The following is a 22,806-nucleotide window of genomic DNA, read 5'->3' as shown; positions in this document are numbered from 1 at the left end:
GGGACAAGTCACAGTCACTGGGTTGCCACTTCAGTGGTTTCTTGACATAGAAACTTCCGTGAAATACCACTTCAACCAGAAAAATTCTTTAACTTAAATTTGCAGGAATAATTTACAACCCAAAATATCTGAGACATGAATGCATAATCAAACCAACTGCCAACTAGTTTATGAAATATCTTTACAACAGTTGCAAAGTTATTGATGATATAAAAAAATCCCCACAGATTTCCATTGGCTCTGCTTGACTCTCTCTCTCTTCCAATGCTGTAACAGTTGTGGTAGGGGTGGTGGAAGTGGTGGTGGAGATGTGGTGGAGGTGATGGTGGTAGTGGTGGAGGTGGTAGTAGTGGTGGTGGAGGTGGTGGAGATGTGGTGGAAGGCATGGTGGAGGTGGTGGTGGAGGTGATGGTGGAGGTGATGGTGGTGTCGGAGGTGGTGGAGATAGTGGTGGAAGGCATGGTGGAGGTGGTGGTGAAGGTGGCGTATGTGGTGGAGGTGATGGTGGAGGTGATGGTGGAGGTAGTGGTGGTGGGGGTGGTGATGGTGTAGGTGGTGGGGGTGGTAGTGGTAGTGGTGGAGGTGGTGATGGTGGTGGAGGTAGTGGTGGAGGTGGTGGTGGAAGGCATGGTGGTGGTGGAGGTGGTGTATGTGGTGGAGGTGATGGTGGAGGTGATGGTGGTGGTGGAGGTAGTGGTGGAGGTGGTGGGGGTGGAGGTGGTGATGGTGGTGGAGGTAGTGGTGGAGGTGGCGGGTGTGGTGATGGTGGTGGTGGTGGGGGTGGGGGTGGGTTAGAATAAAAGGAATGTTATGTGTGCTGAGGAATTTCTTCCTTTGCGGCAGCAGCAGCCAGCTGCCAATTTTTTAACAATGCATACTGTACTTGTCAGAGATGCACTTGGAAAACACCTTTCATTCTTTCTTGACTACTTTGGGATCGCTGTCTGCCGCAAGCGTGGACAACGTGGCTTTTGTCTTCGCAGCGTCAGCCATTCAGTGTGCGCATGCAGTGTATAAAGGCTTTAAAGGGATAGTTGACATTTTAAACTTTTTGAAGAGCTAACCAGGAGATTCTGACTAACTAATGTACTCAAAAACAGTTTGGATGAAAATGAAAAGGAAGCTTTACTTTTAAAAAGTGAACCACCCTTTTAAGTACCAGAACCCTGTTGGATACACTAGGCAAGCGAGCAGCTGACACAGACAGCAAGTTTATTTGACCTGTCAATCATTTTAGTCAAACAACATAGAGACACACCCTGATAGGAGTTGCAGTTTATTTTCGAAATGAATACAAAAGGACTACTGTATAGACTGTAGATAATTATAAGTAGTGGCAGAGGTGCCACCACAGGTCCCAGAGTGGTGTGGCGAGGAAAACTATTCTGGGGCCTGTAGCTTTTACTGATCTGGTAACCTAACCAGGTAGAACTCTGGACCTCATACGGTATGGTATGATGTGATTCTTCTGTTATAAAAAGTTGTAATACGGGCTATGATGGGACTAGAGTATTTCTAATCAGGTCATATGTTTGTTTTTTTTACTCCTGAAAAAAAATCCTGGCCTTGGGGAGGATGAAAACTCAAACTGCAGCAACCTTGTAGTTGTTCATGTTAATTATATTTTAAAGAAGGGGTGTTTCCTATACACAGACACAGTGAAAGCAACATGATGGGACAATAAAACTCACAGGGCTTTTTGCATCATGTAGTCCTGCCGGGTGTGCCAATATTGTAGCGTCATACCCAAGAAGACTCAAGGCTGTAATCGCTGCCAAAGGTGCTTCAACAAAGTACAGGGTCTGAATACTTATGAGAATGACATTTTTCCGTGTTTATTTTTAAAACATTTGTAAAAATGTCTAAAAACCTGTTTGTTTTTTTGTCATTATGGGGTATTGCATGTAGATTGAAAATAGAATTGAAACAATTTGTGAATAAGGCTGTAAAGTAACAAAAATTGGAAAAAGTCAAGGGGTCTGAATACATTCCGAATGCACTGTAGTTACCTAACTGGCTAATTTGACCCAAAAATCTACCAAATAATTTCTCAATGACGAATTGAAGCTGTTCTGAACTCAATATTAGGAAGGTGTTCTTAATGTTTTGTGCACTTAGGAAGGACCTGGTACCCGAGTTTAATACCTAAAAGTGTTCATTTTGTACAATGGGGATCCCTGTAAAAAAACAATAAAAGAAATAGCAAAGTAAATAGTCCCCAATGAAACTCACGGTACGGAATTCAGGACAGCTGCATGTGACTGATGAGAAGCGCACAAGTGGAAACAGTCCAAAGAGCCTGTCACTCAGAGCTCAGTCTCTCACAGCATCTCCAACAGTTGAGTTTACGAGTGGGAGGAGAGCAAATGCAAAGGTCTTCTGATGCCAGTTGAACCCCAAAACAAATCCAACGCCGTGCTCAGGGTGGTCGGGGATGCGGGGCTAACAGTTCCTTACTTGGGGTTACTCCGAGTTAAACGAACTTTTTAAAACAATATAACTAAATTAGTCCGTGCAAGAAAGAGCTAAAAGTAACCAAGTGGTTACATGACCCCCCCCCCCCCCCCCCCCAAATAAACTTGGCATCTCGGCAAGTCCCAACACCTTTGACCTCAAAAGCAAATATACCTCCAAAAGGGATGCTTCTCAGAACCCTTTTAACCCTTTTTATCGCCTAGCCGAGTTCTTCTAGGAGCAAACCGAACCTACGTACAGTACAGTATGTGGATGTCTGTAGTCACTCTCACTCAGATATCAATCAATCAGATGTATTTATAAAGCCCTTTTTACATCAGCAGTCACAAAGTGCTTATACAGAAACCCAGCCCTAAAACACCAAAGAGCAAGCAACGCAGATGTAGAAGTACGCAGGCTAGGAAAAACTCCCTTGAAAGGGAACTAGGCTCTGAGGGGTGGCCAGTCCTCTGCTGGCTCTGCCCAATGGAGATTATAAGAGTACATTTCCAATAAGGCCAGATCGTTCTTCAAGATGTTCAAACTTTCATAGTTGAACAGCAGGGTCAAATAAAAATCACGTTGGCTATAAAGGGTGCAACAGGTCAGCACTTCAGGAGTAAATGTCAGATTGTTTTTCATAGCCGAGTATTCAGAGGTTGAGAAAGCAGGTGCGGTAGAGAGGGAGATATATCATATTAACATGGCATAACTCAAAGCAAAATGTGTAGAATTGCTGGAAATGTGCTTTTAGAATTGGAAAACTTTCTCTCCACAGAATGGTAAAACGTGTAGAATTGCAGAAAATGTACTTTCAAATGTAAATTCTTTCTCTCCACTGTCAATAGGGGGGCAACTCAAATGTCTTTCCGGTGAGGTGCGGGGCCTGTGACGATGTGGATTTATGCCCACTCGTCACGAACGCGCAAACTGTCTAATCTGCCATTAGGCCCTAGTTTAGAATAGCGTGCTTTATTTCACTTATGCATTTAGCTATTTCTCTCTAGAAGCATTACACTACACAAGACTATATTACTCTATATCTCCTGTGTTAGCAGTAAGCTACTGTTTATAGGTCCTGCCCATTTCGGTAGGAAAATGTATTTTTACGTAATCGGTTCCACACATACATGCTGTTTTGTTCCTATCTCGAGCCTACCAGAGTGAAATGTTGTTTCGGTGCACATAATCATCATAACACTCAGGATATAGAAACAATTTTTCGGTTCATTGTGTTCATGTTTTCCGTTGTTCATACGTCCCACGTTGTGTCAGAGCACCGTGTGTCATGTCTTGATGTGTCATTTGAGTTGTGCTGCAGGACTGCGTGTGAGCCTTTGCGCACCTCTATATGTTACTGAGTTACTGTCATTCTCCGGTTCCAGTGATATAAGAATTTGAGATTAATGTGTAACGTGTGCCCAATTTAAAGTGTTCATGGAAGTGGTCAAATCAAATCAAATCAAATTTATTTATATAGCCCTTCGTACATCAGCTGATATCTCAAAGTGCTGTACAGAAACCCAGCCTAAAACCCCAAACAGCAAGCAATGCATGTGAAAGAAGCACGGTGGCTAGGAAAAACTCCCTAGGAAAAACTCCCTAGAAAGGCCAAAAACCTAGGAAGAAACCTAGAGAGGAACCAGGCTATGAGGGGTGGCCAGTCCTCTTCTGGCTGTGCCGGGTGGATATTATAACAGAACATGGTCAAGATGATAAAATGTTCATAAATGACCAGCATGGTCAAATAATAATAATCATAGTAGTTGTCGAGGGTGCAACAAGCACGTCCGGTGAACAGGTCAGGGTTCCATAGCCGCAGGCAGAACAGTTGAAATTGGAGCAGCAGCACGGCCAGGTGGACTGGGGACAGCAAGGAGTCATCATGCCAGGTAGTCCTGAGGCATGGTCTTGGGATCAGGTCCTCCGAGAGAAAGAAAGAAAGAGAGAAAGAGAGAATTAGAGAGAGCATATTTAAATTCACACAGGACACCGGATAAGACAAGAGAAATATTCCAGATGTAACAGACTGACCCTAGCCCCCTGGCACATAAACTACTGCAGCATAAATACTGGAGGCTGAGACAGGAGGGATCAGAAGACACTGTGGCCCCATCCGATGATACCCCCGGAGAGGGCCAAACAGGCAGGATATAACCCCACCCACTTTGCCAAAGCACAGCCCCCACACCACTAGAGGGATGTCTCCAACCACCAACTTACCGTCCTAAGACAAGGCCGAGTATAGCCCACAAAGATCTCCACCACGGCACAACCCAAGGGGGGGGGGGGGGGGGGGGGGGGGGCGCCAACCCAGACAGGAAGACCACGTCAGTGACTCAACCCACTCAAGTGACGCACCCCTCCCATGGACGGCATGGAAGAACACCAGTAGGCCAGTGACTCAGCCCCTGTAATAGGGTTAGAGGCAGAGAATCCCAGTGGAGAGAGGGGAACCGGCAAGGCAGAGACAGCAAGGGCGGTTCGTTGCTCCAGCCTTTCCGTTCACCTTCACACTCCTGGGCCAGACTATACTTAATCATAGGACCTACTGAAGAGATAAGTCTTCAGTAAAGACTTAAAGGTTGAGACTGAGTCTGGGTCTCTCACATGGGTAGGCAGACCATTCCATAAAAATGGAGCTCTATAGGAGAAAGCCCTATCTCCAGCCGTTTGCTTAGAAATTCTAGGGACAATTAGGAGGCCTGCGTCTTGTGACCATAGCGTACGTGTAGGTATGTACGGCAGGACCAAATCGGAAAGATAGGTAGGAGCAAGCCCATGTAATGCTTTGTAGGTTAGCAGTAAAACCTTGAAATCAGCCCTTGCCTTAACAGGAAGCCAGTGTAGGGAGGCTAGCACTGGAGTAATATGATCACATTTTTTGGTTCTAGTCAGGATTCTAGCAGCCGTATTTAGCACTAACTGAAGTTTGTTTAGTGCTTTATCCGGGTAGCCGGAAAGTAGAGCATTGCAGTAGTCTAGCCTAGAAGTAACAAAAGCATGGATTCATTTTTCTGCATCATTTTTGGACAGAAAGTTTCTGATTTTTGCAATGTTACGTAGATGTAAAAAAGCTGTCCTTGAAACAGTCTTGATATGTTCTTCAAAGGAGAGATCAGGGTCCAGAGTAACGTCGAGGTCCTTCACAGTTTTATTTGAGACGACTGTACAACCATCCAGATTAATTGTCAGATTCAACAGAAGATCTCTTTGTTTCTTGGGACCTAGAACAAGCATCTCTGTTTTGTCCGAGTTTAAAAGTAGAAAGTTTGCAGCCATCCACTTCTTTATGTCTGAAACACAGGCTTCTAGCGAGGGCAATTTTGGGGCTTCACCATGTTTCATTGAAATGTACAGCTGTGTGTCGTCTGCATAGCAGTGAAATTTAACATTATGTTTTTGAATGACATCCCCAAGAGGTAAAATATATAGTGAAAACAATAGTGGTCCTAAAACGGAACCTTGAGGAACACCGAAATGTACAATTGATTTGTCAGAGGACAAACCATTCACAGAGACAAACTGATATCTTTCCGACAGATAAGATCTAAACCAGGCCAGAACTTGTCCATGTAGACCAATTTGGGTTTCCAATCTCTCCAAAAGAATGTGGTGATCGATGGTATCAAAAGCAGCACTAAGATCTAGGAGCACAAGGACAGATGCAGAGCCTCGGTCTGACGTCATTAAAAGGTCATTTACCACCTTCACAAGTGCAGTCTCAGTGCTATGATGGGGTCTAAAACCAGACTGAAGCGTTTCATATACATTGTTTGTCTTCAGGAATGCAGTGAGTTGCTGCGCAACAGCTTTTTCTAAAATTTTTGAGAGGAATGGAAGATTCGATATAGGCCGATAGTTTTTTATAATTTCTGGGTCAAGATTCGGCTTTTTCAAGAGAGGCTTTATTACTGCTACTTTTAGTGAGCTTGGTACACATCCGGTGGATAGAGAGCCGTTTATTATGTTCAACATAGGAGGGCCAAGCACAGGAAGCTGCTCTTTCAGTAGTTTAGTTGGAATAGGGTCCAGTATGCAGCTTGAGGGTTTAGAGGCCATGATTATTTTCATCATTGTGTCAAGAGATATAGTACTAAAACACTTTAGTATCTCCCTTGATCCTAGGTCCTGGCAGAGTTGTGCAGACTCAGGACAATGGAGCTTTGGAGGAATACGCAGATTTAAAGAGGAGTCCGTAATTTGCTTTCTAATGATCATGATCTTTTCCTCAAAGAAGTTCATAAATGTATTACTGCTGAAGTGAAAGCCATCCTCCATTTGCGAATGCTGCTTTTTAGTTAGCTTTGCGACAGTATCAAAAAGAAATTTTGGATTGTTCTTATTTTCCTCAAATAAGTTGGAAAAATAGGATGATCGAGCAGCAGTGAGGGCTCTTCGATACTGCACGGTACTGTCTTTCCAAGCTAGTCGGAAGACTTCCAGTTTGGTGTGGCGCCATTTCCGTTCCAATTTTCTGGAAGCTTGCTTCAGAGCTCGTGTATTTTCTGTATACCAGGGAGCTAGTTTCTTATGACAGATGTTTTTAGTTTTTAGGGGTGCAACTGCATCTAGGGTATTGCGCAAGGTTAAATTGAGTTCCTCGGTTAGGTGGTTAACTGATTTTTGTCCTCTGACGTCCTTGGGTAGGCAGAGGGAGTCTGGAAGGGCATCAAGGAATCTTTGGGTTGTCTGAGAATTTATAGCACGACTTTTAATACTCCTTGGTTGGGGTCTTTGCAGATTATTTGTTACAATTGCAAATGCAATAAAATGGTGGTCTGATAATCCAGGATTATGAGGAAAAACATTAAGATCCACAACATTTATTCCATAGGACAAAAATAGGTCCAGAGTATGACTGTGGCAGTGAGTAGGTCCAGAGACATGTTGGACAAAACCCACTGAGTCGATGATGGCTCCGAAAGCCTTTTGGAGTGGGTCTGTGGACTTTTCCATGTGAATGTTAAAGTCACCAAAAATGTGAATATTATCTGCTATGACTACAAGATCCGATAGGAATTCAGGGAACTCAGTGGTCACATCTGTTTTAGACGGAATTTATGTAATGGTGTAATTAGGAGGAAGCCAGTTACATTTGTATACATGTTATGTGGTTATTTGTCATTGGACATGGGTATGACCCAAGGAGGGGCTTAGAGGACATAAGCGCCTGTTTTGGGGTTTCTGGGTAGATTGAGTTTGGTGACAGAGTGGCTGTTTGAGCCGGGTACACCCCCAACCATGGAAGGCTTACTGGAGTTTATTTTGTTTGAGAAGTAAGTTTAATGTCTACCTGTTTGTCTTGTAAATATTAATTTCACGGCTATCACTATTGAACACTGAAAAAAAGTATGTACACCTTTGCACCAGGATCCATCTGCATCCTTCTGAATATCTGCCCTTAAGACTGCATCTCTTCCTGTCTCACAGGGCCCAGAAGTCAAATACCGGTCATCAGAATCTGTTCTTAAGTGTCAAGTATTAATGTTTGATGAGTCATTTTATGTTTACTTTCAAAAAGGCTATTGTTTCAAGACCCTAAAAAGCTATAGTTTACATTTAATATTTTAAAATAGATTATGTCTATTTGTGCGGACCGCGGCCTACCAATTACATTATATTTTGGCCCTTAAGTCTGAACATCTCTGTACTAGATGGTGCCGCTCTTGACAACTGACACAAATAACTGTCGCCAAACCCACTGGCTCCAGGTCATCTATAAGTCTTTGCTAGGTAAAGCCCTGCCTTATCTCAGCTCAATGGTCACCATAGCAACACCCAACCGTAGCACGCGCTCCAGCAGGTATATTGCACTGGTCATCCCCAAAGCCAACACTTCCTTTGGCCGCCTTTCCTTCCAGTTCTCTGCTGCCAATGACTGGAACGATTGCAAAAATCTCTGAAGCTGAAGTCTTATATCTCCCTCTCTAACTTTAAGCATCAGCTGTCAGAGCAGTTTACCGATCACTGTACCTGTACAAAGCCAATCTGTAAATAGCACACCCGACTACCTCATCCCCATATTATTACTTACCCTCTTGCTCTTTAGCACCCCAGTATCTCTACTTGCACATCATCATCCAGTATTAATGCCCTAATTTGTAATTATTTTCGCCTCTATTTATTGCCAACCTCCCTACTCTTCTACATTTGCACACACTGTACATAGATTTTTCTATTTTTCTTTATTTTGTGTTATTGAATGTACGTTTGTTTATCTGTAACTCTGTGTTGTTGTTTTTGTCGCACTGCTTTGCTTTATCTCGGCCAGGTCGCAGTTAAATAAAGGATGAAAAAAAAAAAAAAAAAAAAAAAAAAATGTTGTTTAAATAATGTAGCTGACAGTTGGTATATACTGTACTGTATATACACAAAGGTAGGTGGACACCCCTTTAAATTAGTGGATTCGGCTATTTCAGCCACACCCATTGCTGACAGGTGTACAAAATCGACCACACAGCCATGCAATCTCCATAGACAAATATTGGCATTAGAATGGTCTTACTGAAGAGCTCAGTGACTTTCAACGTGGCACAGTCATAGGATGCCACCTTTCCGACAAGTCAGTTTGTCAAATTTCTGCCCTGCTAGAGCTGCCACGATCAACTGTAAGTGATGTTATTGAGAAGTGGAAACGTCTATGAGCAATAATGGCTCAGCTGCGAAGTGGTAGGCTACACAAGCTCACAGAACGGGACCGCCGATTGCTGAAGCAACGTCAGCACAAGAACTGTTAGTCGGGAGCTTCATGAAATGGGTTTCCATGGCCGAGCAGCCACACACAAGCCTAAGATCACCGTGCACAATACCAAGCATCGGCTGGAGTGGTGTAAAGCTCACCTCCATTGGACTCTGGAGCAGTGGAAATGTGTTCTCTGGACAGATGAATCATGTTTCACAATCTGGCAGTCCGAAGGATGAATCTGGGTTTGGCGGATGCCAAGAGAACGCTACCTGCCCAAATGTATAGTGCCAACTGTAAAGTTTGGTGTTGGAGGAATAATGGTCTGGGGCTGTTTTTCATAGTTCGGGCTAGGCCCCTTATTTCCAGTGAAGGGAAATCTTAACGCTACAGCATACAATGACATTCTAGACGATTCTGTGCTTCCAACTTTGTGGGAACAGTTTGGGGAAGGTCCTTTCCTGTGTCAGCGTGACAATGGCCCCCCGCACAAAGTCGAGGTCCATACAGAAATGGTTTGTCGAGATTGGTGTGGAAGAACTTGACTGGCCTGCACAGAGCCCTGACCCTATCAAACACCTTTAGGATGAATTGGAATGCCGACTGTAATCCAGGCCTAATTGCCCAACATCAGTGCCCAACCTCACTAATGCTCTTGTGGCTGAATGGAAGGAAGTCCCTACAGCAATGTTCCAACATCTAGTGGAAAGCCTTCCCAGAAGAGTGGAGGCTGTTGTAGCAGCAAAGGGGGGACCAACTCCATATTAATGCCCATGATTTTGGAATGAGATGGTCAACGAGCAGTTGTCCACATACTTTTGGTCATGTAGTGTAACTGCTTATGTTATCTGTTACATCACTGTGCAATATGAGGGACATGACGTAACATCCAAGTGAAGTGCTACCAAAACGTCTGTAAACGGCCTCTCTGGCAATGTGCTGTAATGTTCATGTAAACGCTCCGTGATAACCTTCTCTTCGATAACCATTTAAATGCATGTCTGAATGAAATTCTTCAGATGATGTGAATACCTTCATGAATGTTGAAAATGTGACTCCCACCTCAGAAAAACACAGCTGGTTTCAGACAATACATTTTGCTCTGCTGATGGCATTTCTATTGGCAGTGGAAAGTGCTTCATTGTCTCAGGGATTTGAGCAACAGGAAACAGTAGCGCAGAAGTATGGAAACAGATCAACGATAGTATCAGAGGCCCTCTTGGTGAGGAATGATAGGGATGAAGACAATGAATACGTGTTAATGTAGGATCTGACAGTTTTGACATAAAAAAAATGTACATTTAAAAAATTGTGCAGAATGAAGACTTGATTGAATGTGGAGAAATATAGATCGTCATAGTAATTCAATACATGTACAAAGGCAGTGTATTCATTTTATTTTATTTGGTGAATAATAGTTCTTTGTATAAACCCCCCAAATATATATATGTTTTCTTGGATTCATTCATTCATGGTTGGGCAGTCACTCACAACGGTTCCTATTTTCCCCTTCGAAGCATCATTTTGGAAAACACCCTGTACATGTTATAAACCCGAAGAGAGGCCGAACATGTTCAGTCGTGCGTATCTCTGTCAAGAGGTGAATATGAACCCAATAAAAAAAAACACGGTTTTAAACTCCCTTGCATGGTGGTTGAACAAATCCCGATGTTTGTTATTGTAGAAGACTTGTCTTCGTCAGACATCCCCTTGTCAGGAGGTGGGGTCAGTTATTCGCAACGCTACAATCCACAAAGGTCTTCCCTTCTTCTTTCTACTGCTCTTGTTGACTCCACAATTTGGGGTGTGTCTTCCCTCTCGTCTGCCCTCGTTGACTTCGCCTTATGGGGTGTGTCTTCCCTCTCGTCTGCCCTCGTTGACTCCGCCTTATGGGGTGTTTCTTCCCTCTCGTCTGCTCTCATTGACTCCCCCTTGCGGCGAGTGTCTTCTCTCGTCTCGCCTCATTGACTCCCCCTTGTGTGGAGTGTCTGGCGAGACAGGATAGGACAGGTGCAAACAATATGGCCGACACCCCCAACCAACTCCACGAACCTAGCATCATTAGAAGGATCGTTCAAGAAATTGAAGTTTTGCCTTAAATGTACTTAGCTGTATTGGAGTCAGCAGAGGGAAGGGCACGTGTTTCCAAGATGACGACACAGCCTGGGTTCCCTGACATTGTTTTCCCCTCAGGCAACAATGTGACATTCCGCTGTCACTTCCAGCTGTCTGTCAGAGAGAGTGTTTATTCAGTTCCACCTCTCACTAGAGCTCAGATCAGGGCCCACATTCACATAGTGTTTCAGAGTACAAGTGCTGATCTAGGATCAGGTCCAGGCCTCTTATTCATTAGGATTAAAAAGGCAAAATTAATCCTAGATCAGCACTCCTGTTATGAGAAGGTTTATGAATACAGGCCCAGGATAACATTCAAGTATTGATCGCTGACACCAACTGCCAAACATTTTTAATAAACCATCTTTATTGTCAGAATCAAGCATGACTACGAACTGTGTGGCAATGACAGCTTGACTTGAAGAACCGGTAGCTCTTTCACAATGGGTTAATGCAATTCTCTTATCGAGACATATTTGCATATGGCTATGTAAACACTAACAGTGCGTCAACTGCATGAAAAATTCCCTCCAGGCAGTTCAAACTTCCCTGAAAGACAGATAGCACAAACCTCCTTTGTTCATTAGCAGAACAGAAGTTGTATTGTGGTTAAGCTGTTTCGCGCCAATGGAATGTACTGTTGAGAGATCTCAACTGAAAAAAAATCACACAGGTTTTCACTGCTGATGTTATTTTTAATTTCACAGCTCCTAATTTGATGATGACTTGCTAATTAAATGTCTGAGTAGGTGTACAATTTTGGGGCCTGTAAGTTTTCACGAGATACATTCACATGAAAGGATGTTCTGTACTAATTACTAAGGATAAAGTTTTAAAGAGGCTATACAGATGTTTTGTCTCAGTGCTCTTGAACGAAAGGGTTTGCACAAAATGGACAGAAATATTGGACAGAATATTGTCATTGGACAGAAAGGGTCACATCCTTAAATCCTCTCATCTTACCAATCACTGTATGTACAATTAGTACTTCCTGGAATTCTTGCGTGGCTGCACACTTTCTGAAAGTCAGTGTTGATCTTTCACCTGGACTTGTATTGTCAATATAGGTCATTAATTCATAGCAGTAATACTGGTGCAAACAGCACTTAATGTCGGCTTATTGTCACCCGTCACCCCCTCCTGGACAAGGCTACCTCTTTATTAATGCATGCCTTGCGCCATGTGATCCTGATAATGAGGAGTCACACATAAAGTATTTGAGCCTGTCAGAGGAAATCATGCTGATTAAGACCATTATTGTTGCCGGCACCCCCGCAGCCATTGGAAATGGCGTCTCCCACCCCAGCCGCTCAGCAGGCGTACCCCGCACATCAGAGAGTAGTGAACTCATCCTCTCAACATGCCACCAAGAACGTGGCTGAGGACATTATTGTTACAAATAATATTGACTCAACTTTGTGTTCATCGGCTATAAAAGTAATGTCCAAGAGCGATGGGAGAATTGGAGTCATTAGATTAAACTTCAGATAAAAAAAAACAATTCTCGAAAGACAGCAGATTCACTGTAAATGCTCCTAACTGGTTGGGCCTTCGTGGGAGGTAGGAGACACTGATCTTAGTGCTCTTTTGATGAAACCCCCCCCCCCCCCAGCTAAACATGGAAAATGCGTAATGGAGAATGCTATTTGTTTATGATATCTGAAACAGCAGGATAGGTGAAAGAGATGTCACTGCACAAAAAATCGGAACCAATCAAATCTACTATCTACACTGAAATGTATCGTTCATAGAATGACATATCAATGGAGGAGAGTGTAACATACCGTTTTAATAAGACACTGCTCCTCCCTCCATCCCTTCCAAAAGTCCCACCGCATTTATCTTCTCCCATCGGTCCCTTGCCGCGCTGCACTCACGGCGTGACGCGCTTGGCCCTCGGATCCATGCTGCATACCTCAGGCCCTTGTCTAAACAGGAAAAGTAGTTTGAATCAGTACCCCTTTGTAGTGGATCATTTTTTTTAGGGCGGGCAGCCTTCCAACCCGTCTTGGTGTAACCACTCCACAGTGAGATGAAGAGAGGAGAGAGAGAGAGAGAGAGAGAGAGAGAGAGAGAGAAAGAGAGAGAGAGAAAAAAGCAGAGATTTAAAATTCATCCTCTGGAGCTTGATCTCCTGACTGCTGCGTGGTGTTCTGCTGTGTACAGTAGGGCCTGCCTTAGATCTCCCGCACACAGCTTCTGACAAAGGAAGACTCTCAGGGAACGTCCGGCAGTTCTATGGCAGGAGCCCCCTGTATTTTGACAAGGAAATTCCTTAATAGAAAGAGCCACTGTTGGGATGCTTCCATTGGAAATATACCACTGTGTATACAGCACAGTGTGCGAATGCTGCAGGGAGAGCCTGGAGAGCACTTATCATTTACACATACACTGAGTACAAAATATGAAGAACACCTTCCTAGTATTGAAAGCATTTTTTTTAATGGTAATGGCTTTATTTCTATTACAGCGTATCGGATGACTGTCATTCATATTCCATTCATCCAGTTCAATGTAACATCGATAGGTTTACTCTACTACACGATTCAAAAACGTTTGCTGTACCCATCACGAGGTTGCTACAACCTAGCCTATGAATTCAACGTAGGTGCCCACAGGTAGAGAGAAATAGTTGAGGTGACAGGCAGTGACACATACCGCTTTGCACACTCTTGCCTGCATCTAGCTGACCTAGGGTGTACTTATTAGTCTAACAGTTACAAACAAGAGTTTCTATTGGACCAATTCAGGTATGTTTATCCCTATTTCTTTCCATTTGCTCCGTTTAAGAAATGTTTTTCAACAGAATCGGTGGAATGAATACACTGATCACAAGCAAACAGTTCACTTGCACAGCTACATACAAACAGCTTGTTACATAATTCCTTCTCATCTCCGCCTCTTACCTTTTCCCTTCGCTTGTGGACTTCAAAGTTTTGTTAACGATCAATAATGACAAACCTCCTGGAATTGACAACTTAGATGGAAAGCTACTGAGGATGGTAGCTGACTCTATAGCCACTCCTATCTGTCATATTTTAATCTGAGCCCAGAGGAAAGTCTTTGTCCTCAGGCCTGGAGGGAAGCCAAAGTAATTCCACTACCAAAGAGTGGTAAAGCGGCCATTACTGGTTCAAACAGCAGACCTATAATAATAAAATTGTGTTTGACCAAATACAATGCTTTTTCTCTGTAAACAAATTAACAAATTGACTTTCAGCATGCTTATAGAGAAGGGCACTGAAAATGTACTGCACTGACACAAATGAATGATGATTGGTTGAAAGAAATTGATAATAACAAGATTGTGGGAGCTGTACTGTTAGATTTCAGTGCAGCCTTTGAAATTATTGACCATAACCTGTTGTTGAAAGAACTTAAGTGCTATGGCTTTTCAACCTCTGCCATATCATGGATTCAGAGCTATCTAGCTAATATAACTCAAAGGGTTTTCTTTAATGGAAGCGTCTTTAATGTCAAACATTTAAAGTGTGGTGTACCACAGGGCAGCTCTTTAGGCCCTCTACTCTTTTCTATTTTTATCAATGATCTGCCACTGGCATTAAACAAAGCATGTGTGTCCATGTACGCTGATGATTCAACCATATACGCATCAGCAACCACAGCTAATGAAGTCACTGAAACCCTTAACAAGGAGTTGCAGTCTGTTTTGGAATGGGTGTCCAGTGATAAACTGATTCTGAACATCTCTAAAACTAAGAGCATTGTATTTGGTACAAATACAGGGGTCTTTTCATAGTCCCCAAATCCAGAACAAATTCAAGAAAACGTACAGCTTTATATAGAGCCCTTATTGCATGCAACTTCCTTCCATCTCATATTGCTCAAATAAACAGCAAACCTGGTTTCAAAAAACAGATAAAGTAATACCTGTCACGCTCTGACCTAGGAGAGCTGTGTTTTTCTGTATATTTAGGTCAGGGTGTGATATGGGTGGGCAGTCTATGTTTTTTGTTTCTATGTTTTGTTCTTGTTTTTCTAGTTCTAGGTTGAGTTTTGATGATCTCCAATTAGAGGCAGCTGGTTCATGTTGTCTCTAATTGGAGATCATATTTAAGTTGGGGTTTGTCTATGGGGTTTTGTGGGTAGTTGTTTTCTGTTTTGTGAGTATCACCTGGTGGAACTGTTGGCTGTCGTTTTGTTGTTTTTTGTTTAAGCGTTATCATTAAAAGTAAATATGAGCACTCTACACGCCGCGCCTTGGTCCACAACGCCTCTCCCCTATTTGACCTAGATAGTTTGTGTGTATGCATTGATATGTAGGCTACGTGTGCCTAAATGTATGTGCTTCTGTCCTTGAACTGTTCTTGTCTAATGATGTTCTGTATTATGTCATTCTGTATTATGTTTCATGTTTTGTGTGGACCCCAGGAAGAGTAGCTGCTGCTTTTGCAACAGCTAATGGGGATCCTAATAAAATACCAAATTCCAAATGCACAACACATCAGCTGTCTGTGGCTAGGTGAAAAAAACTTTCAGAGCCAAGCCTTCATATCATAACTGCAGCTAGCTCACCATATTAGCTAAACTAATGTCATAGTCAACATAGCTAATAGAACTAACGTGTTAGTAAACCTGCTTGCAGTACAGTGTAGTAACCAGTTTAGCAGTTATACCGTCGGGCCCCGGTGGCAATAAATTAGTAAAACCAAAAACATACCTTGACAAAAACGTACCCAGTGTTGGATAGTCATAGCCAGCTAGCTAACATAGCATTGATTCCTCTGGTGTATTTCTCTCTCCCTCTTGCTCCTCCTTCATTTTTGAAGGAGGAGCTGTTCAGCCGTTCAATTGTCTTTCTCTCTCTTTAAGCTCTAGCTTATGCAGCATTTACTCAAATAATTCTCTGATCCTTTGATTGGGTGAATCAAAAATGGAGAGAGCATTCCGTCATCATGCATTTTCAGCCATTCCTGAACCTGAGACCAGAAACAGGCTACCTGAGGGCAATACCAAAACAAATCATATATTGATTCTGTATCCTCATAAGAAAATATGCAGAGCTGCAATGATTATATGCCCCAAATATTCAGCATTTTGTTTATGGCAAGAATTATGTACACTAATTTTAGCTGAAAAGCACTTAGTCTTGAATCTTGCATCATTTCACATATCAACTCATACACCCTGTACATTGGAATCGGTATATAAAACATGTACTGCACTATTAGTTCATATATTTACCTTGTTAGTTTTGTCTCTTTAGACAGAAGCTGCTTTTTTATTATTGATGAATATTGAACTGAATGACTTTTGAAGGTACATTTAAAGGTATCCCTAATAATAAGGGGATTTGCTAACCTATATGGTCCCACAGTTGACAGTGTCTGTCAGAGCAAAAACCAAGCGATGAGGTTGAAGGAATTGTCGATAGAGCTCCGAGACAGGATTGTGTCGAGGCACAGATCTAGGGAAGGGTACCAAAAAATGTCTGCAGCATTGAAGGTCCCAAGAACACAGTGGCCTCCATCATTATTAAATGGAAGAAGTTAGGAACCACCAAGACTTTCCTAGAGCTGGCCGCCCGGCCAAACTGAGCAATCAAGAGAGAAGGGCCTTGGTCAGCGAGGTGACCAAAGAACTCGATGGTCACTCTGACAGAGCACCAGAGATCCTCTGTGAATATGGGAGAACTTTCCAGAAGGACAACCATCTCTGCAGCACTCCACCAATCAGGCCTTTATGGTATAGTGGCCAGACGGAAGCCACTCCTCAGTAAAAAGCACAACATAGCCTGCTTAGAGTTTGCCAAAAGGCACCTAAAGGACTCTCACACCATGAGAAACAAGATTCTCTGGTCTAATGAAACAAAGATTGAACTCCTTGGCCTGAATGCCAAGTGTCACGTCTGGAGGAAAATTGGCACCATCCCTATGGTGAAGCATGGAGGTGGCAGCATCATACTGTGGGGATGGTGTTAAGTGGCAGGGACTGGGAGACTAGTCAGGATCGAAGGAAAGATGTATGGAGCAAAGTACAGAGAGATATTTGATGAAAATCTGTCTCCAGAGCACTCAGGACCTCAGACTGAGGCGACAGGAAGACAGGACAACAACCCTAAGCACACAGCAAAGACAATGCAGGAGTGGCTTTGGGACAAGTCTCTGAATGTCCTTGAGTGGCTCAGACAATGCCCAGACTTGAGCCCAATCAAAAATCTCTAGAGAGAACTGAAAATAGCTGTGCAGTGACGCTCTCCATCCAACCTGACAGAGCTTGAGAGGATCTGCAGAGAAGAATGGGAGAGACTCCACAAATACAGTTGTGCCAAGCTTGTAGCGTCATACCCAAGAAGACTTAAGGCTGTAATTGCTGCCAAAGGTGCTTCAACAAAGTACTGAGTAAAGGGTCTGAATTCTAATGTAAATGTGATATTTCATTTGAATTTATTCTATAAATTTGCAAAAATATCTAAAAACCTGTTTTTACTTATTCATTATGGGCTATTGTGTGTATATTGATGAGGGAAAAAAACATTTAATCAATTTTAGAATAATGCTGTAACGTTACAAAATGTGGAAAAAGTAAAGGGGTCTGAATACTTTCCAAATACACTGTATCATATATTACAGTTGAGGAACAATGGGAAAATAATCGTGCTTTGAATGTTGATAAAACTCCACTATTGAGTAAATGGCCCTTGAATGTCTTAGTACACCGACTGTAGAGCTCTTCTTTGTCTACACCCATTCAGCATTAATCACACCTTCTTAAGCCGTAGCCCCACCCATCTCTTTAAGGATTCACATGTTAGGCCATGTGCTAAACAGAGTGAGTATGGTAGTGTACTAAACAACCAAAGGTCTCAAGACTAAAGACTAATTTATACTACTATCGATATGTCTGTATACAGTTGTTTCAGTGACATCACTCTATTGTTGTCAGACATCAAACTTGTCGTTGTCGTAATGAAAAAACATAAACACAAAAACAACAAGCTGCATGACATCAGCAGCCTGGTGTTCCAAAATAACATAACTGGTGTATTTTAACAACAAGAAAACCATCCATTTAAATATGCATTTTAAATATGCCATTCTTGAAAACCAGGCAACTAAAAGCAACTTTCTAAACAATGTTTTGGTTAGTTTCTAGCTTGTTAGCTAGCTAGCTAGCATTGAATTAACTGGCTAGCCAGTTGAAATAATGACCATTTTATGTAGCTGACAATGTCTTAACTTTAGATAATTTGTATTCATTATTACAGAAAAAGAAACTCACAACAAGCTCATTATTTACAAGTCAAAGCTAATTGCAGAAAATAGCTTATGGCTCTGAGTGAGACTAAATAAAAGCAGGGCATTCTACCGGAGAATTCTAGAACTTGGACACTGTCTCGCTGGCGTAACGCTATATCCTAATTTGACTTTGGTGCAGGTCATGTTGTTCTTCACATTACCGTATTTTGTAAACACACACTATATCAAATAAAATCAATACTTATTTGTCACATGCACAGAATACAGAAGGTGTAAATGGTACAGTGAAATGGTTACTTGCATAGTGGATTCTTTTGTTTGGAAATGTAGCTAGCTAGCTGAACAATAAATCATAATTCCAACTCATAACATTACTACCCTGAATGAATATACAGTTAGGTAACGCTAACCAACTAGGTTCAATGTTAGCGAGCTACCTAACATTAGGCTACTACTAGCAATGCAAATGGCTATGAGATAAAAATGATATTACTACATAGATCATACACGTAACGTTAGTTAGCGAGCTAGCTTTATCTTGCAATGAAAACAACTTTCTGACAAAATTAGAAACATATAATATAACATATAACATATTATATCTGAAAATGTAGCTAGCTTGACTCTCTTACCCGTATACATGGATGAATGCTTCTCCCTCTCTGTCACGGATGCCATGGTTGCCCTTAGTTTGAAAATGTAATCCGGAGACAGGTGTTTTATACAACAGCCTTCTATGTGTTCTCTTTTCGTTTCCCTCTTTTCGATTCCATATTTGTAATCAAACACCTGGGTTTACTCCATCTCCTTAGCTATCATACTCTGCTTCCACCTGGCATTCCACTGATTTCAAAACTTTGTCCTCCAGAAAGTGGAGAGCATTAACAACACTTATGCAGTTTTTTGTGATATCTTTACAAAAAAGCTGCGTGAGAAAGGATAACAGGTAACACAATCTACACATACTTAGTAGCTCATGCTCTAGACAGAAGCATGGTACATGACAGACCAATCCGAACTCATCTCTTGGCATGTTCAGCCCATCCATAATCTCAGCCAATCATGGCTAGCGGGAAGTTATCTGCGTTTTTCCGTGGTTAAACCAGCTAGGCTCGCATTTACAGATGGCATACAAGTTTGTTATTAAGGCAGTTGAAAGTTCACAGGTTCAACAAGGCATTTCTGACCCAAAAAATACATAATTACATTCAAATGCCTCTCCTGTGAAGTAGTGACGTGCAACATACTCAGTTTCCTGAAACGAGTCACATTTGCTTATGAATGATTTCTGACGTGTATATAAAGGGTTCATAAAGTGTATATAAAGGCATCCTTTTTAGTACAGGAGAAGGGTCTGGTGAACAGGCCCTGACTCCAACAATTAATATATATATGAACCCAAAGCATCCAATATGGCCACCCTAGCTGGTGGCAGCTGGGATTGTTTATGTCCCCAGTACGCTGATAATGAGAGAGTCGGATGTCTGAAACTGATTAGGGACATTTTATTATTCAATGAGTCACATTATTTTATTGATACAGTCTAGGGCTGACATTTGACTGTTTTATTAGGCCTCTGTTTGTGTCACTTCCACAGAGTTTGTGTCTTAGTCTGAAAAAAATGTCTATCTTTGCCAACGCTGACCTGTAACTCCTTGCGTCTCCTACATGTTGGCTAGCTTCATGTTCTGCGTATCTGAACAGAACAACCCTTGTTTCTGATGAGACCAATCGTCCTAGTCTGATCAAAGCGGGAGCTTTCCTTTTTTAGGTGTTGGTGGTGGGGTGTTACCGTACATGTTGGTGTGACTCTTTTTGCGGAACTATACTGAATCATAACAGATTCATGCTGCCTTTAACCGAATTGTAGAGCTGCTAAGCTACATCCATCCGTTACAAAAATGGAGTAACATTTTTAAAAGCAGCCACGAAATATAGTCATATGGATCAGTAAAATTCTTTAGAATGCAACACCTCATATATTCACTGCACACTGAAGAGTCACTAGCTAGTGGAAGCCAGTTGCATGCTGCAGGTTTATTGCACAAGAACGGTATGAAATGGGGTGGGAATGCATCCGTAATTTACAACCATACCCAGATGCCTCCCTCACTTTAAGGACCAATTTCTCTGACTTTCTTAAAACTGATTATTGGCCATAAAATACGATTCTGGGTTATTTTTTTTAAATGCATTTCAAATCCACAGCATTACAGGCCTATGTTAAATAAAGGTTAAATAAAAAATAAAAAATATATTAAAAAAATTAATGTGATTTTTATGGATCTTCTTGTAGAATATGAGGATGGATTATAAATGAATCCTGGGTAAATACATTTTGTTGGTAATTACTGAGCAATAGAAACAGAGAGGGTTGTAACATTATGTCTAATGTACTGTGCAGTAAGGACAAGGACACTTACAGCACAGTAAAGTGCTAAACATTTTTTTTACTACCTCCACAGGAGGAACATTGCAGCCATAATGTTCTGTGATATTCTGTATTACATTATGTGGTCTATTATACAATGACTTGAACATTCCACAGTAACTATTTGATGAATATTGCATAAGATTTGAGTTCACATCACATACAGTAGAAGAATTAAGCAATAAGGCCCCTAGGGGGGTGTGGTATATGGCCAATATACCATGGCTAAAGGCTCTTTTTATGTACGACACAATGCGGAGTGCCTGGATACAGCCCTTAGCCGTGGTATATTGGCCATATACCACAAACCCCAGAGATGTCTTATAGCTATTATAAACTGGTTACCAATGTAACTAGAGCAGTAAAAATACATTTTTTGTCATACCCGTGGTACACCAGTCTGATTAACCACGGCTGTCAGCCAATCAGCATTCAGTGCTTGAATCACCCAGTTTATAATATCAAATATTCCAACCTCATCTCCACGCAGTGGCCAAACTCTGACTACAAATCAGCATTCAGCACCATTTAGTCATGGAGCAAAATGAAAATGAACATAGTACACACAGGTACTGCTTGCAGCTTCCTTGTTAATATCTAATAAATCACTTCTATTTCCATGCATACGTAATTAGGATTTGACAGTGGTGTCCCAATTACCTAGCAAATCTCTTGAAATCAGAAGGTTGAAGAGAGAGTGTCCACAACCCATCTTGTAGAATATTGTTTATTCATTCGAATAGAAGACTTTGGTAAGCAGTGTGGGAACTAACAACTCTGCAAGTTCCCTCTGCTGCAATACTGGCAAACCAGACCTCCAACCACAGTCAAAGGGGCGAAACGTACAAATTGTTTTGGAGGTACATTCATTTAAAAATATATATATTTCCACATTACAACTGCTGTAATTTCTTTGTTTGTTTTTGTTGGTGCATGATATGGTTCCCTCAAGATAAACTGGGGCCTGAAGGCATTGTTTGGGGAGTTGGGGATTGAGTGTCGAATCGTGTTTTCGGATGCCCCGCAGTGCCATGCAGTGAGTGTGGGTGTACCACTTGATGGTTGAACTTAAAGATGTCCACTCGCAGGCCTGTCAAAATCATTTGCCTTTTATTGTTGTCACTGTGGCACAATAAGGTTTGCGATTATACTATTATAATAATGCACATAAAGTGTACAAGAACATCTCCCTGCAGTAGATTTACACGTCAGTCATTTAGCAGACACTCTTATCCAGTGACTTTCACTAGTGTATGCATACAATTCTCATACTGTTCCCCCATGGGAATTGAACCCAAAACCCTGCCATTGCAAGCGCCAGGCTCTACCCACTGAGCTACACGGGACCTTGCCTGCTCCTAGGCTGGGTTGGTGTGTTGACTTCCATGGCCGGTTGCGCTTCACATTCCAATGTTAACACTGTTATTGTTTTTGGTGGGAAGATTAAGAACAGGTGCACCATTTCAGAGACCTTCTCTCTGTCCAGGTATGACATCAGTGGTGCTTTGATTAACATTTAAGCAGACAGGAACTGTTGAGAAATGAACTTCCCTAAATTGTGGTTATAGAAATGGTGCTCTTGACGTTAATTTTGGGTGGCATGTGTTCCATTGTCAACCTGCGTTTCCATGGTGGGCTATCACCGTCCACAATTTGCCTGCAGAATTTTCTCACAGGCGTTGGGGTATATTCCTTGATAACATGCGCAAATCAGGGGAGCATTGAAATTACATTAATCAATTGACAAACATATATTGAAAATAATAGACAATATCTAAAATATATTGAATTTCAAATTAATTTCCTGAATTTCCTGATTGAAATAAGATTGCCCTTCCAACCCTGGGCTGTGGCTTATAAAACCATATTAGTATGTGTGCCTGTGAAAGTACAGATGGAAA

General features: G+C 41.9%; 1 long non-coding RNA gene across 1 annotated transcript; it reads right to left on the bottom strand.

Moving 5' to 3' along the window:
* Nucleotides 1–10,524: 10,524 nt before the first annotated feature.
* LOC106607990 (uncharacterized) lies at nt 10,525–16,036 on the bottom strand. Its single transcript, XR_001329357.3, has 3 exons — nt 15,936–16,036; nt 13,039–13,182; nt 10,525–11,368 (listed from the first exon to the last, which is right to left on the bottom strand). It is a non-coding gene; the product is annotated as an uncharacterized LOC106607990 (long non-coding RNA).
* Nucleotides 16,037–22,806: the final 6,770 nt, after the last annotated feature.

This window comes from Salmo salar, chromosome 01, assembly GCF_965601325.2.
Source record: "Salmo salar chromosome 01, fSalSal1, whole genome shotgun sequence".
Lineage (NCBI taxonomy): Eukaryota > Metazoa > Chordata > Actinopteri > Salmoniformes > Salmonidae > Salmo > Salmo salar.
This window is presented reverse-complemented; position numbering and strand designations above follow the sequence as displayed.